The 19,777-nt window shown below is 65.3% G+C and overlaps 1 protein-coding gene across 1 annotated transcript in view; it reads right to left on the bottom strand.

The window, feature by feature from the left end:
• FHIP1B (FHF complex subunit HOOK interacting protein 1B) overlaps window positions 1-1,078 on the bottom strand; it is an 86,433-nt gene extending 85,355 nt beyond the window's left edge. Inside the window, exon 1 of the mRNA XM_068266470.1 lies at window positions 996-1,078. The gene's annotated coding sequence lies outside the window, so the exon portion shown is untranslated. The remainder of the gene's footprint in view (window positions 1-995) is intronic.
• Between the last annotated feature and the right edge of the window lie 18,699 nt (window positions 1,079-19,777).

Below are 19,777 nucleotides of genomic sequence, written 5' to 3'. Positions count from 1 at the left end.
TATGACATTTATCTGCTGGGTCCCCTAAACTAGACTAGTGCCCCCTACAGGCTATAATTCTAACACATACCCTGATATGTTATACAAAATGCAAAAAATAAATAAAAAATGATATATACACACACAATATGTATGGGAACACACAGCGTATATATAACAGGTGTAATACAGGCAGCGTATATAATGGTGTACACAGGTATAAAGTACAGAGAGTATAGTCACAGTATACATATGGGAGTGTACAGTACAGGCATACAGTATATATAAACTAGACAGTATACATATCGGTATCATACAGACAGTGTACACAGTGGCGTATATAGGTACAGTGAACGGCACACAGAATATATATATATATATATATATATATATATATATATATATATATATAGTGCAGGTACAGTGTATATATGGGGGGGTATGCAAGTATATCTAGCGGTGTATATAGGTGCAATGTATATGGGGGGTATATAGGTGTGTGTGTGTGTGTGTGTGTGTGTGTGTGTGTGTGTGTGTGTGTGTGTGTGTGTGTATATATATATATATGATAGTGTGCTGGTACATGTAGTTCAGGTACAGTGTATATATAATGGAGTATACAGAGGGTATATAGGTACAGTGTATGCTGGCCTGGTACATGTAGTGCAAGTACAGAGTATATATGGGGGGTATGCTGGTACATGTATTGCAGGCACAGGGTATATGGGGAGTATGCTGGTATATGTAGTGCACACAAAGCTGTACTGGTATATATAATGGCCAGTATATACAGTGCAGTGTATATCCAGGGGGTATGCTGGTACATGTAGTGCAGGCACAGCTGTACAGGTATATAATGACCAGTGTATACAGTGCTGTATATGGACAGGGCAGGCACACAGTATATATGTATAATATATGGGGGAGGGGCCACACTGCACACACCCGGTGGGGTACACGGGGGGGGAGGGGAGATATTGGGGTCGCACTCGCAGCACAGCCCGGGGGGGTCTCACCTGTCTCAGCAGCTCCCCGCCGCCATCTTGCTCCGCTCTGTGGCTACTGCACCTCTCTGGCTCCGCCCACCAGTAGGCGCGGCTCGCAGGGAATGTCGGGAAATGTAGTCCCGCCCCGCACAGCGCCTCTCCGCTGCCTGTGTGCTGTGCAGGAGCTCCACCTACCGGACCGAGGTGGTACTGCAGCCAGCCTCATCCACTGTCACCAGGTGTGCAGGAGCTCCACCTGCCGGCCCGAGGCGGTACTGCAGCCAGCCTCTGTCACCTGCTGTGCAGGAGCTCCACCCGCCGGCCCGAGGCGGTACTGCAGCCAGCCTCATCCACTGTCACCTGCTGTGCAGGAGCTCCACCTACCGGACCGAGGTGGTACTGCAGCCAGCCTCATCCACTGTCACCAGGTGTGCAGGAGCTCCACCTGCCGGCCCGAGGCGGTACTGCAGCCAGCCTCATCCACTGTCACCTGCTGTGCAGGAGCTCCACCTGCCGGCCGAGGCTGTACTGCAGCCAGCCTCATCCACTGTCACCTGCTGTGCAGGAGCTCCACCTGCCGGCCGAGGCTGTACTGCAGCCAGCCTCATCCCCTGTCACCAGGTGTGCAGGAGCTCCACCTGCCGGCCCGAGGCGGTACTGCAGCCAGCCTCATCCACTGTCACCTGCTGTGCAGGCGCTCCACCTACCGGACCGAGGTGGTACTGCAGCCAGCCTCATCCACTGTCACCAGGTGTGCAGGAGCTCCACCTGCCGGCCCGAGGCGGTACTGCAGCCAGCCTCATCCACTGTCACCTGCTGTGCAGGAGCTCCACCTGCCGGCCCGAGGTGGTACTGCAGCCAGCCTCATCCCCTGTCACCTGCTGTGCAGGAGCTCCACCTGCCGGCCCGAGGCGGTACTGCAGCCAGCCTCATCCACTGTCACCAGGTGTGCAGGAGCTCCACCTGCCGGCCCGAGGCGGTACTGCAGCCAGCCTCATCCACTGTCACCTGCTGTGCACGAGCTCCACCTACCGGCCCGAGGTGGTACTGCAGCCAGCCTCATCCCCTGTCACCTGCTGTGCAGGAGCTCCACCTGCCGGCCCGAGGCGGTACTGCAGCCAGCCTCATCCACTGTCACCTGCTGTGCAGGAGCTCCACTTACCGGCCGGAGGCGGTACTGCAGCCAGCCTCATCCACTGTCACCTGCTGTGCAGGAGCTCCACCTGCCGGCCGGAGGCGGAACTGCAGCCAGCCTCATCCACTGTCACCAGGTGTGCAGGAGCTCCACCTGCCGGCCCAAGGCGGTACTGCAGCCAGCCTCATCCACTGTCACCTGCTGTGCAGGAGCTCCACCTGCCGGCCGAGGCTGTACTGCAGCCAGCCTCATCCCCTGTCACCAGGTGTGCAGGAGCTCCACCTGCCGGCCCGAGGCGGTACTGCAGCCATCCCCTGTCACCTGCTGTGCAGGAGCTCCACCTACCGGCCAGAGGTGGTACTGCAGCGAGCCTCATCCACTGTCACCTGCTGTGCAGGAGCTCTACCTGCCGGCCCGAGGCGGTACTGCAGCCAGCCTCATCCACTGTCACCTGCTGTGCAGGAGCTCCGCCTGCCGGCCCAAGGCGGTACTGCAGCCAGCCTCATCCACTGTCACCTGCTGTGCAGGAGCTCCACCTGCCGGCCGAGGCTGTACTGCAGCCAGCCTCATCCCCTGTCACCAGGTGTGCAGGAGCTCCACCTGCCGGCCCGAGGCGGTACTGCAGCCATCCCCTGTCACCTGCTGTGCAGGAGCTCCACCTACCGGCCAGAGGTGGTACTGCAGCGAGCCTCATCCACTGTCATCTGCTGTGCAGGAGCTCCACCTACCGGCCAGAGGCGGTACTGCAGCCAGCCTCATCCACTGTCACCTGCTGTGCAGGAGCTCCACCTGCCGGCCCGAGGCGGTACTGCAGCCAGCCTCATCCACTGTCACCAGGTGTGCAGGAGCTCCACCTGCCGGCCCGAGGCGGTACTGCAGCCAGCCTCATCCACTGTCATCTGCTGTGCAGGAGCTGCACTTACCGGCCGGAGACGGTACTGCAGCCAGCCTCATCCACTGTCACCTGCTGTGCAGGAGCTCCACCTGCCGGCCGGAGGCGGAACTGCAGCCAGCCTCATCCACTGTCACCTGCTGTGCAGGAGCTCCACCTGCCGGCCCGAGGCGGTACTGCAGCCAGCCTCATCCACTGTCACCTGCTGTGCAGGAGCTCCACCTGCCGGCCGGAGGCGGTACTGCAGCCAGCCTCATCCACTGTCACCTGCTGTGCAGGAGCTCCACCTGCCGGCCCGAGGCGGTACTGCAGCCAGCGTCATCCACTGTCACCTGCTGTGCAGGAGCTCCACCTGCCGGCCCGAGGCGGTACTGCAGCCAGCCTCATCCACTGTCACCAGGTGTGCAGGAGCTCCACCTGCCGGCCCGAGGCGGTACTGCAGCCAGCCTCATACCCTGTCACCTGCTATGCAGGAACTCCACCTGCCAGCCCGAGGCGGTACTGCAGCCAGCCTCTGTCACCTGCTGTGCAGGAGCTCCACCTGCCGGCCCGAGGCGGTACTGCAGCCAGCCTCATCCAGTGTCAGCTGCTGTGCAGGAGCTCCACCTGCCGGCCCGAGGCTGTACTGCAGCCAGCCTCATCCCCTGTCACCAGGTGTGCAGGAGCTCCACCTGCCGGCCCGAGGCGGTACTGCAGCCAGCCTCATCCACTGTCACCTGCTGTGCAGGCGCTCCACCTACCGGACCGAGGTGGTACTGCAGCCAGCCTCATCCACTGTCACCAGGTGTGCAGGAGCTCCACCTGCCGGCCCGAGGCGGTACTGCAGCAAGCCTCATCCACTGTCACCTGCTGTGCAGGAGCGCCACCTACCGGCCCGAGGTGGTACTGCAGCCAGCCTCATCCCCTGTCACCTGCTGTGCAGGAGCGCCACCTGCCGGCCCGAGGCGGTACTGCAGCCAGCCTCATCCACTGTCACCTGCTGAGCAGGAGCTCCACTTACCGGCCGGAGGCGGTACTGCAGCCAGCCTCATCCACTGTCACCTGCTGTGCAGGAGCTCCACCTGCCGGCCGGAGGCGAAACTGCAGCCAGCCTCATCCACTGTCACCAGGTGTGCAGGAGCTCCACCTGCCGGCCCAAGGCGGTACTGCAGCCAGCCTCATCCACTGTCACCTGCTGTGCAGGAGCTCCACCTGCCGGCCGAGGCTGTACTGCAGCCAGCCTCATCCCCTGTCACCAGGTGTGCAGGAGCTCCACCTGCCGGCCCGAGGCGGTACTGCAGCCATCCCCTGTCACCTGCTGTGCAGGAGCTCCACCTACCGGCCAGAGGTGGTACTGCAGCGAGCCTCATCCACTGTCACCTGCTGTGCAGGAGCTCTACCTGCCGGCCCGAGGCGGTACTGCAGCCAGCCTCATCCACTGTCACCTGCTTTGCAGGAGCTCCACCTGCCGGCCCAAGGCGGTACTGCAGCCAGCCTCATCCACTGTCACCTGCTGTGCAGGAGCTCCACCTGCCGGCCGAGGCTGTACTGCAGCCAGCCTCATCCCCTGTCACCAGGTGTGCAGGAGCTCCACCTGCCGGCCCGAGGCGGTACTGCAGCCATCCCCTGTCACCTGCTGTGCAGGAGCTCCACCTACCGGCCAGAGGTGGTACTGCAGCGAGCCTCATCCACTGTCATCTGCTGTGCAGGAGCTCCACCTACCGGCCAGAGGCGGTACTGCAGCCAGCCTCATCCACTGTCACCTTCTGTGCAGGAGCTCCACCTGCCGGCCCGAGGCGGTACTGCAGCCAGCCTCATCCACTGTCACCAGGTGTGCAGGTGCTCCACCTGCCGGCCCGAGGCGGTACTGCAGCCAGCCTCATCCACTGTCACCTGCTGTGCAGGAGCTCCACTTACCGGCCGGAGGCGGTACTGCAGCCAGCCTCATCCACTGTCACCTGCTGTGCAGGAGCTCCACCTGCCGGCCCGAGGCGGTACTGCAGCCAGCCTCATCCACTGTCACCAGGTGTGCAGGAGCTCCACCTGCCGGCCCGAGGCGGTACTGCAGCCAGCCTCATCCACTGTCATCTGCTGTGCAGGAGCTGCACTTACCGGCCGGAGGCGGTACTGCAGCCAGCCTCATCCACTGTCACCTGCTGTGCAGGAGCTCCACCTGCCGGCCGGAGGCGGAACTGCAGCCAGCCTCATCCACTGTCACCTGCTGTGCAGGAGCTCCACCTGCCGGCCCGAGGCGGTACTGCAGCCAGCCTCATCCACTGTCACCTGCTGTGCAGGAGCTCCACCTGCCGGCCGGAGGCGGTACTGCAGCCAGCCTCATCCACTGTCACCTGCTGTGCAGGAGCTCCACCTGCCGGCCCGAGGCGGTACTGCAGCCAGCGTCATCCACTGTCACCTGCTGTGCAGGAGCTCCACCTGCCGGCCCGAGGCGGTACTGCAGCCAGCCTCATCCACTGTCACCAGGTGTGCAGGAGCTCCACCTGCCGGCCCGAGGCGGTACTGCAGCCAGCCTCATACCCTGTCACCTGCTATGCAGGAACTCCACCTGCCGGCCCGAGGCGGTACTGCAGCCAGCCTCTGTCACCTGCTGTGCAGGAGCTCCACCTGCCGGCCCGAGGCGGTACTGCAGCCAGCCTCATCCAGTGTCAGCTGCTGTGCAGGAGCTCCACCTGCCGGCCCGAGGCGGTACTGCAGCCAGCCTCATCCACTGTCACCAGGTGTGCAGGAGCTCCACCTGCCAGCCAGAGGCGGTACTGCAGCCAGCCTCATCCCCTGTCACCTGCTATGCAGGAACTCCACCTGCTGGCCCGAGGCGGTACTGCAGCCAGCCTCATCCACTGTCACCAGGTGTGCAGGAGCTCCACCTGCCGGCCCGAGGCGGTACTGCAGCCAGCCTCATCCACTGTCACCTGCTGTGCAGGAGCTCTACCTGCCGGCCCGAGGCGGTACTGCAGCCAGCCTCATCCACTGTCACCTGCTGTGCAGGAGCTCCACCTGCCGGCCCGAGGCGGTACTGCAGCCAGCCTCATCCACTGTCACCTGCTGTGCACGAGCTCCACCTGCCGGCCCGAGGCGGTACTGCAGCCAGCCTCATCCACTGTCACCTGCTGTGCAGGAGCTCCACCTGCCGGCCCGAGGCGGTACTGCAGCCAGCCTCATCCACTGTCACCTGCTGTGCAGGAGCTCCACCTGCCGGCCCGAGGCGGTACTGTAGCCAGCCTCATCCCCTGTCACCTGCTCTGCAGGAACTCCACCTGCCGGCCCGAGGCGGTACTGCAGCCAGCCTCTGTCACCTGCTGTGCAGGAGCTCCACCTGCCGGCTCGAGGCGGTACTGCAGCCAGCCTCATCCACTGTCACCTGCTGTGCAGGAGCTCTACCTGCCGGCCCTAGGCGGTACTGCAGCCAGCCTCATCCACTGTCACCTGCTGTGCACGAGCTCCACCTGCCGGCACGAGGCGGTACTGCAGCCAGCCTCATCCACTGTCACCTGCTGTGCAGGAGCTCCACCTGCCGGCCCGAGGCGGTACTGCAGCCAGCCTCATCCACTGTCACCTGCTGTGCAGGAGCTCCACCTGCCGGCCCGAGGCGGTACTGTAGCCAGCCTCATCCCCTGTCACCAGGTGTGCAGGAGCTCCACCTGCTGGCCCGAGGCGGTACTGCAGCCATCCCCTGTCACCTGCTGTGCAGGAGCTCCACCTACCGGCCAGAGGTGGTACTGCAGCGAGCCTCATCCACTGTCACCTGCTGTGCAGGAGCTCTACCTGCCGGCCCGAGGCGGTACTGCAGCCAGCCTCATCCACTGTCACCTGCTGTGCAGGAGCTCCGCCTGCCGGCCCAAGGCGGTACTGCAGCCAGCCTCATCCACTGTCACCTGCTGTGCAGGAGCTCCACCTGCCGGCCCGAGGCGGTACTGCAGCCAGCGTCATCCACTGTCACCTGCTGTGCAGGAGCTCCACCTGCCGGCCCGAGGCGGTACTGCAGCCAGCCTCATCCACTGTCACCAGGTGTGCAGGAGCTCCACCTGCCGGCCCGAGGCGGTACTGCAGCCAGCCTCATACCCTGTCACCTGCTATGCAGGAACTCCACCTGCCGGCCCGAGGCGGTACTGCAGCCAGCCTCTGTCACCTGCTGTGCAGGAGCTCCACCTGCCGGCCCGAGGCGGTACTGCAGCCAGATTCATCCAGTGTCAGCTGCTGTGCAGGAGCTCCACCTGCCGGCCCGAGGCTGTACTGCAGCCAGCCTCATCCCCTGTCACCAGGTGTGCAGGAGCTCCACCTGCCGGCCCGAGGCGGTACTGCAGCCAGCCTCATCCACTGTCACCTGCTGTGCAGGCGCTCCACCTACCGGACCGAGGTGGTACTGCAGCCAGCCTCATCCACTGTCACCAGGTGTGCAGGAGCTCCACCTGCCGGCCCGAGGCGGTACTGCAGCCAGCCTCATCCACTGTCACCTGCTGTGCAGGAGCTCCACCTACCGGCCCGAGGTGGTACTGCAGCCAGCCTCATCCCCTGTCACCTGCTGTGCAGGAGCTCCACCTGCCGGCCCGAGGCGGTACTGCAGCCAGCCTCATCCACTGTCACCTGCTGTGCAGGAGCTCCACTTACCGGCCGGAGGCGGTACTGCAGCCAGCCTCATCCCCTGTCACCAGGTGTGCAGGAGCTCCACCTGCCGGCCCGAGGCGGTACTGCAGCCATCCCCTGTCACCTGCTGTGCAGGAGCTCCACCTACCGGCCAGAGGTGGTACTGCAGCGAGCCTCATCCACTGTCACCTGCTGTGCAGGAGCTCTACCTGCCGGCCCGAGGCGGTACTGCAGCCAGCCTCATCCACTGTCACCTGCTTTGCAGGAGCTCCACCTGCCGGCCCAAGGCGGTACTGCAGCCAGCCTCATCCACTGTCACCTGCTGTGCAGGAGCTCCACCTGCCGGCCGAGGCTGTACTGCAGCCAGCCTCATCCCCTGTCACCAGGTGTGCAGGAGCTCCACCTGCCGGCCCGAGGCGGTACTGCAGCCATCCCCTGTCACCTGCTGTGCAGGAGCTCCACCTACCGGCCAGAGGTGGTACTGCAGCGAGCCTCATCCACTGTCATCTGCTGTGCAGGAGCTCCACCTACCGGCCAGAGGCGGTACTGCAGCCAGCCTCATCCACTGTCACCTGCTGTGCAGGAGCTCCACCTGCCGGCCCGAGGCGGTACTGCAGCCAGCCTCATCCACTGTCACCAGGTGTGCAGGTGCTCCACCTGCCGGCCCGAGGCGGTACTGCAGCCAGCCTCATCCACTGTCACCTGCTGTGCAGGAGCTCCACTTACCGGCCGGAGGCGGTACTGCAGCCAGCCTCATCCACTGTCACCTGCTGTGCAGGAGCTCCACCTGCCGGCCCGAGGCGGTACTGCAGCCAGCCTCATCCACTGTCACCAGGTGTGCAGGAGCTCCACCTGCCGGCCCGAGGCGGTACTGCAGCCAGCCTCATCCACTGTCATCTGCTGTGCAGGAGCTGCACTTACCGGCCGGAGGCGGTACTGCAGCCAGCCTTTTCCACTGTCACCTGCTGTGCAGGAGCTCCACCTGCCGGCCGGAGGCGGAACTGCAGCCAGCCTCATCCACTGTCACCTGCTGTGCAGGAGCTCCACCTGCCGGCCCGAGGCGGTACTGCAGCCAGCCTCATCCACTGTCACCTGCTGTGCAGGAGCTCCACCTGCCGGCCGGAGGCGGTACTGCAGCCAGCCTCATCCACTGTCACCTGCTGTGCAGGAGCTCCACCTGCCGGCCCGAGGCGGTACTGCAGCCAGCGTCATCCACTGTCACCTGCTGTGCAGGAGCTCCACCTGCCGGCCCGAGGCGGTACTGCAGCCAGCCTCATCCACTGTCACCAGGTGTGCAGGAGCTCCACCTGCCGGCCCGAGGCGGTACTGCAGCCAGCCTCATACCCTGTCACCTGCTATGCAGGAACTCCACCTGCCGGCCCGAGGCGGTACTGCAGCCAGCCTCTGTCACCTGCTGTGCAGGAGCTCCACCTGCCGGCCCGAGGCGGTACTGCAGCCAGCCTCATCCAGTGTCAGCTGCTGTGCAGGAGCTCCACCTGCCGGCCCGAGGCGGTACTGCAGACAGCCTCATCCACTGTCACCAGGTGTGCAGGAGCTCCACCTGCCAGCCAGAGGCGGTACTGCAGCCAGCCTCATCCCCTGTCACCTGCTATGCAGGAACTCCACCTGCTGGCCCGAGGCGGTACTGCAGCCAGCCTCATCCACTGTCACCAGGTGTGCAGGAGCTCCACCTGCCGGCCCGAGGCGGTACTGCAGCCAGCCTCATCCACTGTCACCTGCTGTGCAGGAGCTCTACCTGCCGGCCCGAGGCGGTACTGCAGCCAGCCTCATCCACTGTCACCTGCTGTGCAGGAGCTCCACCTGCCGGCCCGAGGCGGTACTGCAGCCAGCCTCATCCACTGTCACCTGCTGTGCACGAGCTCCACCTGCCGGCCCGAGGCGGTACTGCAGCCAGCCTCATCCACTGTCACCTGCTGTGCAGGAGCTCCACCTGCCGGCCCGAGGCGGTACTGCAGCCAGCCTCATCCACTGTCACCTGCTGTGCAGGAGCTCCACCTGCCGGCCCGAGGCGGTACTGTAGCCAGCCTCATCCCCTGTCACCTGCTCTGCAGGAACTCCACCTGCCGGCCCGAGGCGGTACTGCAGCCAGCCTCTGTCACCTGCTGTGCAGGAGCTCCACCTGCCGGCTCGAGGCGGTACTGCAGCCAGCCTCATCCACTGTCACCTGCTGTGCAGGAGCTCTACCTGCCGGCCCTAGGCGGTACTGCAGCCAGCCTCATCCACTGTCACCTGCTGTGCACGAGCTCCACCTGCCGGCACGAGGCGGTACTGCAGCCAGCCTCATCCACTGTCACCTGCTGTGCAGGAGCTCCACCTGCCGGCCCGAGGCGGTACTGCAGCCAGCCTCATCCACTGTCACCTGCTGTGCAGGAGCTCCACCTGCCGGCCCGAGGCGGTACTGTAGCCAGCCTCATCCCCTGTCACCAGGTGTGCAGGAGCTCCACCTGCTGGCCCGAGGCGGTACTGCAGCCATCCCCTGTCACCTGCTGTGCAGGAGCTCCACCTACCGGCCAGAGGTGGTACTGCAGCGAGCCTCATCCACTGTCACCTGCTGTGCAGGAGCTCTACCTGCCGGCCCGAGGCGGTACTGCAGCCAGCCTCATCCACTGTCACCTGCTGTGCAGGAGCTCCGCCTGCCGGCCCAAGGCGGTACTGCAGCCAGCCTCATCCACTGTCACCTGCTGTGCAGGAGCTCCACCTGCCGGCCGAGGCTGTACTGCAGCCAGCCTCATCCCCTGTCACCAGGTGTGCAGGAGCTCCACCTGCCGGCCCGAGGCGGTACTGCAGCCATCCCCTGTCACCTGCTGTGCAGGAGCTCCACCTACCGGCCAGAGGTGGTACTGCAGCGAGCCTCATCCACTGTCATCTGCTGTGCAGGAGCTCCACCTACCGGCCAGAGGCGGTACTGCAGCCAGCCTCATCCACTGTCACCTGCTGTGCAGGAGCTCCACCTGCCGGCCCGAGGCGGTACTGCAGCCAGCCTCATCCACTGTCACCAGGTGTGCAGGAGCTCCACCTGCCGGCCCGAGGCGGTACTGCAGCCAGCCTCATCCACTGTCATCTGCTGTGCAGGAGCTGCACTTACCGGCCGGAGACGGTACTGCAGCCAGCCTCATCCACTGTCACCTGCTGTGCAGGAGCTCCACCTGCCGGCCGGAGGCGGAACTGCAGCCAGCCTCATCCACTGTCACCTGCTGTGCAGGAGCTCCACCTGCCGGCCCGAGGCGGTACTGCAGCCAGCCTCATCCACTGTCACCTGCTGTGCAGGAGCTCCACCTGCCGGCCCGAGGCGGTACTGCAGCCAGCGTCATCCACTGTCACCTGCTGTGCAGGAGCTCCACCTGCCGGCCCGAGGCGGTACTGCAGCCAGCCTCATCCACTGTCACCAGGTGTGCAGGAGCTCCACCTGCCGGCCCGAGGCGGTACTGCAGCCAGCCTCTGTCACCTGCTGTGCAGGAGCTCCACCTGCCGGCCCGAGGCGGTACTGCAGCCAGCCTCATCCAGTGTCAGCTGCTGTGCAGGAGCTCCACCTGCCGGCCCGAGGCTGTACTGCAGCCAGCCTCATCCCCTGTCACCAGGTGTGCAGGAGCTCCACCTGCCGGCCCGAGGCGGTACTGCAGCCAGCCTCATCCACTGTCACCTGCTGTGCAGGCGCTCCACCTACCGGACCGAGGTGGTACTGCAGCCAGCCTCATCCACTGTCACCAGGTGTGCAGGAGCTCCACCTGCCGGCCCGAGGCGGTACTGCAGCCAGCCTCATCCACTGTCACCTGCTGTGCAGGAGCTCCACCTACCGGCCCGAGGTGGTACTGCAGCCAGCCTCATCCCCTGTCACCTGCTGTGCAGGAGCTCCACCTGCCGGCCCGAGGCGGTACTGCAGCCAGCCTCATCCACTGTCACCTGCTGTGCAGGAGCTCCACTTACCGGCCGGAGGCGGTACTGCAGCCAGCCTCATCCACTGTCACCTGCTGTGCAGGAGCTCCACCTGCCGGCCGGAGGCGAAACTGCAGCCAGCCTCATCCACTGTCACCAGGTGTGCAGGAGCTCCACCTGCCGGCCCAAGGCGGTACTGCAGCCAGCCTCATCCACTGTCACCTGCTGTACAGGAGCTCCACCTGCCGGCCGAGGCTGTACTGCAGCCAGCCTCATCCCCTGTCACCAGGTGTGCAGGAGCTCCACCTGCCGGCCCGAGGCGGTACTGCAGCCATCCCCTGTCACCTGCTGTGCAGGAGCTCCACCTACCGGCCAGAGGTGGTACTGCAGCGAGCCTCATCCACTGTCACCTGCTGTGCAGGAGCTCTACCTGCCGGCCCGAGGCGGTACTGCAGCCAGCCTCATCCACTGTCACCTGCTTTGCAGGAGCTCCACCTGCCGGCCCAAGGCGGTACTGCAGCCAGCCTCATCCACTGTCACCTGCTGTGCAGGAGCTCCACCTGCCGGCCGAGGCTGTACTGCAGCCAGCCTCATCCCCTGTCACCAGGTGTGCAGGAGCTCCACCTGCCGGCCCGAGGCGGTACTGCAGCCATCCCCTGTCACCTGCTGTGCAGGAGCTCCACCTACCGGCCAGAGGTGGTACTGCAGCGAGCCTCATCCACTGTCATCTGCTGTGCAGGAGCTCCACCTACCGGCCAGAGGCGTTACTGCAGCCAGCCTCATCCACTGTCACCTGCTGTGCAGGAGCTCCACCTGCCGGCCCGAGGCGGTACTGCAGCCAGCCTCATCCACTGTCACCAGGTGTGCAGGTGCTCCACCTGCCGGCCCGAGGCGGTACTGCAGCCAGCCTCATCCACTGTCACCTGCTGTGCAGGAGCTCCACTTACCGGCCGGAGGCGGTACTGCAGCCAGCCTCATCCACTGTCACCTGCTGTGCAGGAGCTCCACCTGCCGGCCCGAGGCGGTACTGCAGCCAGCCTCATCCACTGTCACCAGGTGTGCAGGAGCTCCACCTGCCGGCCCGAGGCGGTACTGCAGCCAGCCTCATCCACTGTCATCTGCTGTGCAGGAGCTGCACTTACCGGCCGGAGGCGGTACTGCAGCCAGCCTCATCCACTGTCACCTGCTGTGCAGGAGCTCCACCTGCCGGCCGGAGGCGGAACTGCAGCCAGCCTCATCCACTGTCACCTGCTGTGCAGGAGCTCCACCTGCCGGCCCGAGGCGGTACTGCAGCCAGCCTCATCCACTGTCACCTGCTGTGCAGGAGCTCCACCTGCCGGCCGGAGGCGGTACTGCAGCCAGCCTCATCCACTGTCACCTGCTGTGCAGGAGCTCCACCTGCCGGCCCGAGGCGGTACTGCAGCCAGCGCCATCCACTGTCACCTGCTGTGCAGGAGCTCCACCTGCCGGCCCGAGGCGGTACTGCAGCCAGCCTCATCCACTGTCACCAGGTGTGCAGGAGCTCCACCTGCCGGCCCGAGGCGGTACTGCAGCCAGCCTCATACCCTGTCACCTGCTATGCAGGAACTCCACCTGCCGGCCCGAGGCGGTACTGCAGCCAGCCTCTGTCACCTGCTGTGCAGGAGCTCCACCTGCCGGCCCGAGGCGGTACTGCAGCCAGCCTCATCCAGTGTCAGCTGCTGTGCAGGAGCTCCACCTGCCGGCCCGAGGCGGTACTGCAGCCAGCCTCATCCACTGTCACCAGGTGTGCAGGAGCTCCACCTGCCAGCCAGAGGCGGTACTGCAGCCAGCCTCATCCCCTGTCACCTGCTATGCAGGAACTCCACCTGCTGGCCCGAGGCGGTACTGCAGCCAGCCTCATCCACTGTCACCAGGTGTGCAGGAGCTCCACCTGCCGGCCCGAGGCGGTACTGCAGCCAGCCTCATCCACTGTCACCTGCTGTGCAGGAGCTCTACCTGCCGGCCCGAGGCGGTACTGCAGCCAGCCTCATCCACTGTCACCTGCTGTGCAGGAGCTCCACCTGCCGGCCCGAGGCGGTACTGCAGCCAGCCTCATCCACTGTCACCTGCTGTGCACGAGCTCCACCTGCCGGCCCGAGGCGGTACTGCAGCCAGCCTTATCCACTGTCACCTGCTGTGCAGGAGCTCCACCTGCCGGCCCGAGGCGGTACTGCAGCCAGCCTCATCCACTGTCACCTGCTGTGCAGGAGCTCCACCTGCCGGCCCGAGGCGGTACTGTAGCCAGCCTCATCCCCTGTCACCTGCTCTGCAGGAACTCCACCTGCCGGCCCGAGGCGGTACTGCAGCCAGCCTCTGTCACCTGCTGTGCAGGAGCTCCACCTGCCGGCTCGAGGCGGTACTGCAGCCAGCCTCATCCACTGTCACCTGCTGTGCAGGAGCTCTACCTGCCGGCCCTAGGCGGTACTGCAGCCAGCCTCATCCACTGTCACCTGCTGTGCACGAGCTCCACCTGCCGGCACGAGGCGGTACTGCAGCCAGCCTCATCCACTGTCACCTGCTGTGCAGGAGCTCCACCTGCCGGCCCGAGGCGGTACTGCAGCCAGCCTCATCCACTGTCACCTGCTGTGCAGGAGCTCCACCTGCCGGCCCGAGGCGGTACTGTAGCCAGCCTCATCCCCTGTCACCTGCTATGCAGGAACTCCACCTGCCGGCCCGAGGCGGTACTGCAGCCAGCCACTGTCACCTGCTGTGCAGGAGCTCCACCTGCCGGCTCGAGGCGGTACTGCAGCCGGCCTCATCCACTGTCACCTGCTGTGCAGGAGCTCTACCTGCCGGCCCGAGGCGGTACTGCAGCCAGCCTCATCCACTGTCACCTGCTGTGCAGGAGCTCCACCTGCCGGCCCGAGGCGGTACTGCAGCCAGCCTCATCCACTGTCACCTGCTGTGCAGGAGCTCCACCTGCCGGCCCGAGGCGGTACTGCAGCCAGCCTCATCCACTGTCACCTGCTGTGCAGGAGCTCCACCTGCCGGCCCGAGGCGGTACTGCAGCCAGCCTCATCCACTGTCACCTGCTGTGCAGGAGCTCCACCTGCCAGCCCGAGGCGGTACTGCAGCCAGCCTCATCCCCTGTCACCTGCTATGTAGGAACTCCACCTGCCGGCCCGAGGCGGTACTGCAGCCAGCCTCTGTCACCTGCTGTGCAGGAGCTCCACCTGCCGGCCCGAGGCGGTACTGCAGCCAGCCTCATCCACTGTCACCTGCTGTGCAGGAGCTCCACCTGCCGGCCCGAGGCGGTACTGCAGCCAGCCTCATCCACTGTCACCTGCTGTGCAGGAGCTCCACCTGCCGGCCCGAGGCGGTACTGCAGCCAGCCTCATCCACTGTCACCTGCTGTGCAGGAGCTCCACCTGCCGGCCCGAGGCGGTACTGCAGCCAGCCTCATCCACTGTCACCTGCTGTGCAGGAGCTCCACCTGCCGGCCCGAGGCGGTACTGCAGCCAGCCTCATCCACTGTCACCTGCTGTGCAGGAGCTCCACCTGCCGGCCGAGGCGGTACTGCAGCCAGCCTCATCCACTGTCACCTGCTGTGCAGGAGCTCCACCTGCCGGCCGACGCGGTTCTGCAGCCAGCCTCATCCACTGTCACCTGCTGTGCACGAGCTCCACCTGCCGGCCCGAGGCGGTACAGCAGCCAGCCTCATCCACTGTCACCTGCTGTGCACGAGCTCCACCTGCCGGCCCGAGGCGGTACTGCAGCCAGCCTCATCCACTGTCACCTGTTGTGCAGGAGCTCCACCTGCCCGCCCGAGGCGGTACTGCAGCCAGCCTCATCCACTGTCACCTGCTGTGCAGGAGCTCCACCTGCCGGCCCAAGGCGGTACTGCAGCCAGCCTCATCCACTGTCACCTGCCGTGCAGGAGCTCCACCTGCCGGCCCGAGGCGGTACTGCAGCCAGCCTCATCCACTGTCACCTGCTGTGCAGGAGCTTCACCTGCCGGCCCGAGGCGGTACTGCAGCCAGCCTCATCCCCTGTCACCTGCTGTGCAGGAGCTCCACCTGCTGGCCGAGGCGGTACTGCAGCCAGCCTCATCCACTGTCACCTGCTGTGCAGGAGCTCCACCTGCCGGCCCGAGGCGGTACTGCAGCCAGCCTCATCCACTGTCACCTGCTGTGCAGGAGCTTCACCTGCCGGCCCGAGGCGGTACTGCAGCCAGCCTCATCCCCTGTCACCTGCTGTGCAGGAGCTCCACCTGCTGGCCGAGGCGGTACTGCAGCCAGCCTTATCCACTGTCACCTGCTGTGCAGGAGCTCCACCTGCCGGCCAGAGGCGGTACTGCAGCCAGCCTCATCCCCTGTCACCTGCTGTGCAGGCGCTCCACCTACCGGACCGAGGTGGTACTGCAGCCAGCCTCATCCACTGTCACCAGGTGTGCAGGAGCTCCACCTGCCGGCCCGAGGCGGTACTGCAGCCAGCCTCATCCACTGTCACCTGCTGTGCAGGAGCTCCACCTACCGGCCCGAGGTGGTACTGCAGCCAGCCTCATCCCCTGTCACCTGCTGTGCAGGAGCTCCACCTGCCGGCCCGAGGCGGTACTGCAGCCAGCCTCATCCACTGTCATCTGCTGTGCAGGAGTTCCACTTACCGGCCGGAGGCGGTACTGCAGCCAGCCTCATCCACTGTCACCTGCTGTGCAGGAGCTCCACTTACCGGCCGGAGGCGGTACTGCAGCCAGCCTCATCCACTGTCACCTGCTGTGCAGGAGCTCCACCTGCCGGCCGGAGGCGGAACTGCAGCCAGCCTCATCCACTGTCACCAGGTGTGCAGGAGCTCCACCTGCCGGCCCAAGGCGGTACTGCAGCCAGCCTCATCCACTGTCACCTGCTGTGCAGGAGCTCCACCTGCCGGCCGAGGCTGTACTGCAGCCAGCCTCATCCCCTGTCACCAGGTGTGCAGGAGCTCCACCTGCCGGCCCGAGGCGGTACTGCAGCCATCCCCTGTCACCTGCTGTGCAGGAGCTCCACCTACCGGCCAGAGGTGGTACTGCAGCGAGCCTCATCCACTGTCATCTGCTGTGCAGGAGCTCCACCTACCGGCCAGAGGCGGTACTGCAGCCAGCCTCATCCACTGTCACCTGCTGTGCAGGAGCTCCACCTGCCGGCCCGAGGCGGTACTTCAGCCAGCCTCATCCACTGTCACCAGGTGTGCAGGTGCTCCACCTGCCGGCCCGAGGCGGTACTGCAGCCAGCCTCATCCACTGTCACCTGCTGTGCAGGAGCTCCACTTACCGGCCGGAGGCGGTACTGCAGCCAGCCTCATCCACTGTCACCTGCTGTGCAGGAGCTCCACCTGCCGGCCCGAGGCGGTACTGCAGCCAGCCTCATCCACTGTCACCAGGTGTGCAGGAGCTCCACCTGCCGGCCCGAGGCGGTACTACAGCCAGCCTCATCCACTGTCATCTGCTGTGCAGGAGCTCCACTTACCGGCCGGAGGCGGTACTGCAGCCAGCCTCATCCACTGTCACCTGCTGTGCAGGAGCTCCACCTGCCGGCCGGAGGCGGAACTGCAGCCAGCCTCATCCACTGTCACCTGCTGTGCAGGAGCTCCACCTGCCGGCCCGAGGCGGTACTGCAGCCAGCCTCATCCACTGTCACCTGCTGTGCAGGAGCTCCACCTGCCGGCCCGAGGCGGTACTGCAGCCAGCCTCATCCACTGTCACCTGCTGTGCAGGAGCTCCACCTGCCGGCCCGAGGCGGTACTGCAGCCAGCGTCATCCACTGTCACCTGCTGTGCAGGAGCTCCACCTGCCGGCCCGAGGCGGTACTGCAGCCAGCCTCATCCACTGTCACCAGGTGTGCAGGAGCTCCACCTGCCGGCCCGAGGCGGTACTGCAGCCAGCCTCATACCCTGTCACCTGCTATGCAGGAACTCCACCTGCCGGCCCGAGGCGGTACTGCAGCCAGCCTCTGTCACCTGCTGTGCAGGAGCTCCACCTGCCGGCCCGAGGCGGTACTGCAGCCAGCCTCATCCAGTGTCAGCTGCTGTGCAGGAGCTCCACCTGCCGGCCCGAGGCGGTACTGCAGCCAGCCTCATCCACTGTCACCAGGTGTGCAGGAGCTCCACCTGCCAGCCAGAGGCGGTACTGCAGCCAGCCTCATCCCCTGTCACCTGCTATGCAGGAACTCCACCTGCTGGCCCGAGGCGGTACTGCAGCCAGCCTCATCCACTGTCACCAGGTGTGCAGGAGCTCCACCTGCCGGCCCGAGGCGGTACTGCAGCCAGCCTCATCCACTGTCACCTGCTGTGCAGGAGCTCTACCTGCCGGCCCGAGGCGGTACTGCAGCCAGCCTCATCCACTGTCACCTGCTGTGCAGGAGCTCCACCTGCCGGCCCGAGGCGGTACTGCAGCCAGCCTCATCCACTGTCACCAGGTGTGCAGGAGCTCCACCTGCCGGCCCGAGGCGGTACTGCAGCCAGCCTCATCCACTGTCATCTGCTGTGCAGGAGCTCTACTTACCGGCCGGAGGCGGTACTGCAGCCAGCCTCATCCACTGTCACCTGCTGTGCAGGAGCTCCACCTGCCGGCCGGAGGCGGAACTGCAGCCAGCCTCATCCACTGTCACCTGCTGTGCAGGAGCTCCACCTGCCGGCCCGAGGCGGTACTGCAGCCAGCCTCATCCACTGTCACCTGCTGTGCAGGAGCTCCACCTGCCGGCCCGAGGCGGTACTGCAGCCAGCCTCATCCACTGTCACCTGCTGTGCAGGAGCTCCACCTGCCGGCCCGAGGCGGTACTGCAGCCAGCGTCATCCACTGTCACCTGCTGTGCAGGAGCTCCACCTGCCGGCCCGAGGCGGTACTGCAGCCAGCCTCATCCACTGTCACCAGGTGTGCAGGAGCTCCACCTGCCGGCCCGAGGCGGTACTGCAGCCAGCCTCATACCCTGTCACCTGCTATGCAGGAACTCCACCTGCCGGCCCGAGGCGGTACTGCAGCCAGCCTCTGTCACCTGCTGTGCAGGAGCTCCACCTGCCGGCCCGAGGCGGTACTGCAGCCAGCCTCATCCAGTGTCAGCTGCTGTGCAGGAGCTCCACCTGCCGGCCCGAGGCGGTACTGCAGCCAGCCTCATCCACTGTCACCAGGTGTGCAGGAGCTCCACCTGCCAGCCAGAGGCGGTACTGCAGCCAGCCTCATCCCCTGTCACCTGCTATGCAGGAACTCCACCTGCTGGCCCGAGGCGGTACTGCAGCCAGCCTCATCCACTGTCACCAGGTGTGCAGGAGCTCCACCTGCCGGCCCGAGGCGGTACTGCAGCCAGCCTCATCCACTGTCACCTGCTGTGCAGGAGCTCTACCTGCCGGCCCGAGGCGGTACTGCAGCCAGCCTCATCCACTGTCACCTGCTGTGCAGGAGCTCCACCTGCCGGCCCGAGGCGGTACTGAAGCCAGCCTCATCCACTGTCACCTGCTGTGCACGAGCTCCACCTGCCGGCCCGAGGCGGTACTGCAGCCAGCCTCATCCACTGTCACCTGCTGTGCAGGAGCTCCACCTGCTGGCCCGAGGCGGTATTGAAGCCAGCCTCATCCACTGTCACCTGCTGTGCAGGAGCTCCACCTGCCGGCCCGAGGCGGTACTGTAGCCAGCCTCATCCCCTGTCACCTGCTATGCAGGAACTCCACCTGCCGGCCCGAGGCGGTACTGCAGCCAGCCTCTGTCACCTGCTGTGCAGGAGCTCCACCTGCCGGCTCGAGGCGGTACTGCAGCCAGCCTCATCCACTGTCACCTGCTGTGCAGGAGCTCCACCTGCCGGCCCAAGGCGGTACTGCAGCCAGCCTCATCCACTGTCACCTGCTGTGCAGGAGCTCCACCTGCCGGCCGAGGCTGTACTGCAGCCAGCCTCATCCCCTGTCACCAGGTGTGCAGGAGCTCCACCTGCCGGCCCGAGGCGGTACTGCAGCCATCCCCTGTCACCTGCTGTGCAGGAGCTCCACCTACCGGCCAGAGGTGGTACTGCAGCGAGCCTCATCCACTGTCATCTGCTGTGCAGGAGCTCCACCTACCGGCCCGAGGCGGTACTGCAGCCAGCCTCATCCACTGTCACCTGCTGTGCAGGAGCTCCACCTGCCGGCCCGAGGCGGTACTGCAGCCAGCCTCATCCACTGTCACCAGGTGTGCAGGTGCTCCACCTGCCGGCCCGAGGCGGTACTGCAGCCAGCCTCATCCACTGTCACCTGCTGTGCAGGAGCTCTACTTACCGGCCGGAGGCGGTACTGCAGCCAGCCTCATCCACTGTCACCTGCTGTGCACGAGCTCCACCTGCCGGCCCGAGGTGGTAC

Source organism: Hyperolius riggenbachi, chromosome 2 (genome assembly GCF_040937935.1).
Source record: "Hyperolius riggenbachi isolate aHypRig1 chromosome 2, aHypRig1.pri, whole genome shotgun sequence".
NCBI classification, from domain to species: domain Eukaryota; kingdom Metazoa; phylum Chordata; class Amphibia; order Anura; family Hyperoliidae; genus Hyperolius; species Hyperolius riggenbachi.
Note: the sequence above shows the minus strand (reverse complement) of the source record. Positions and strands in the feature narration are given on the sequence as shown.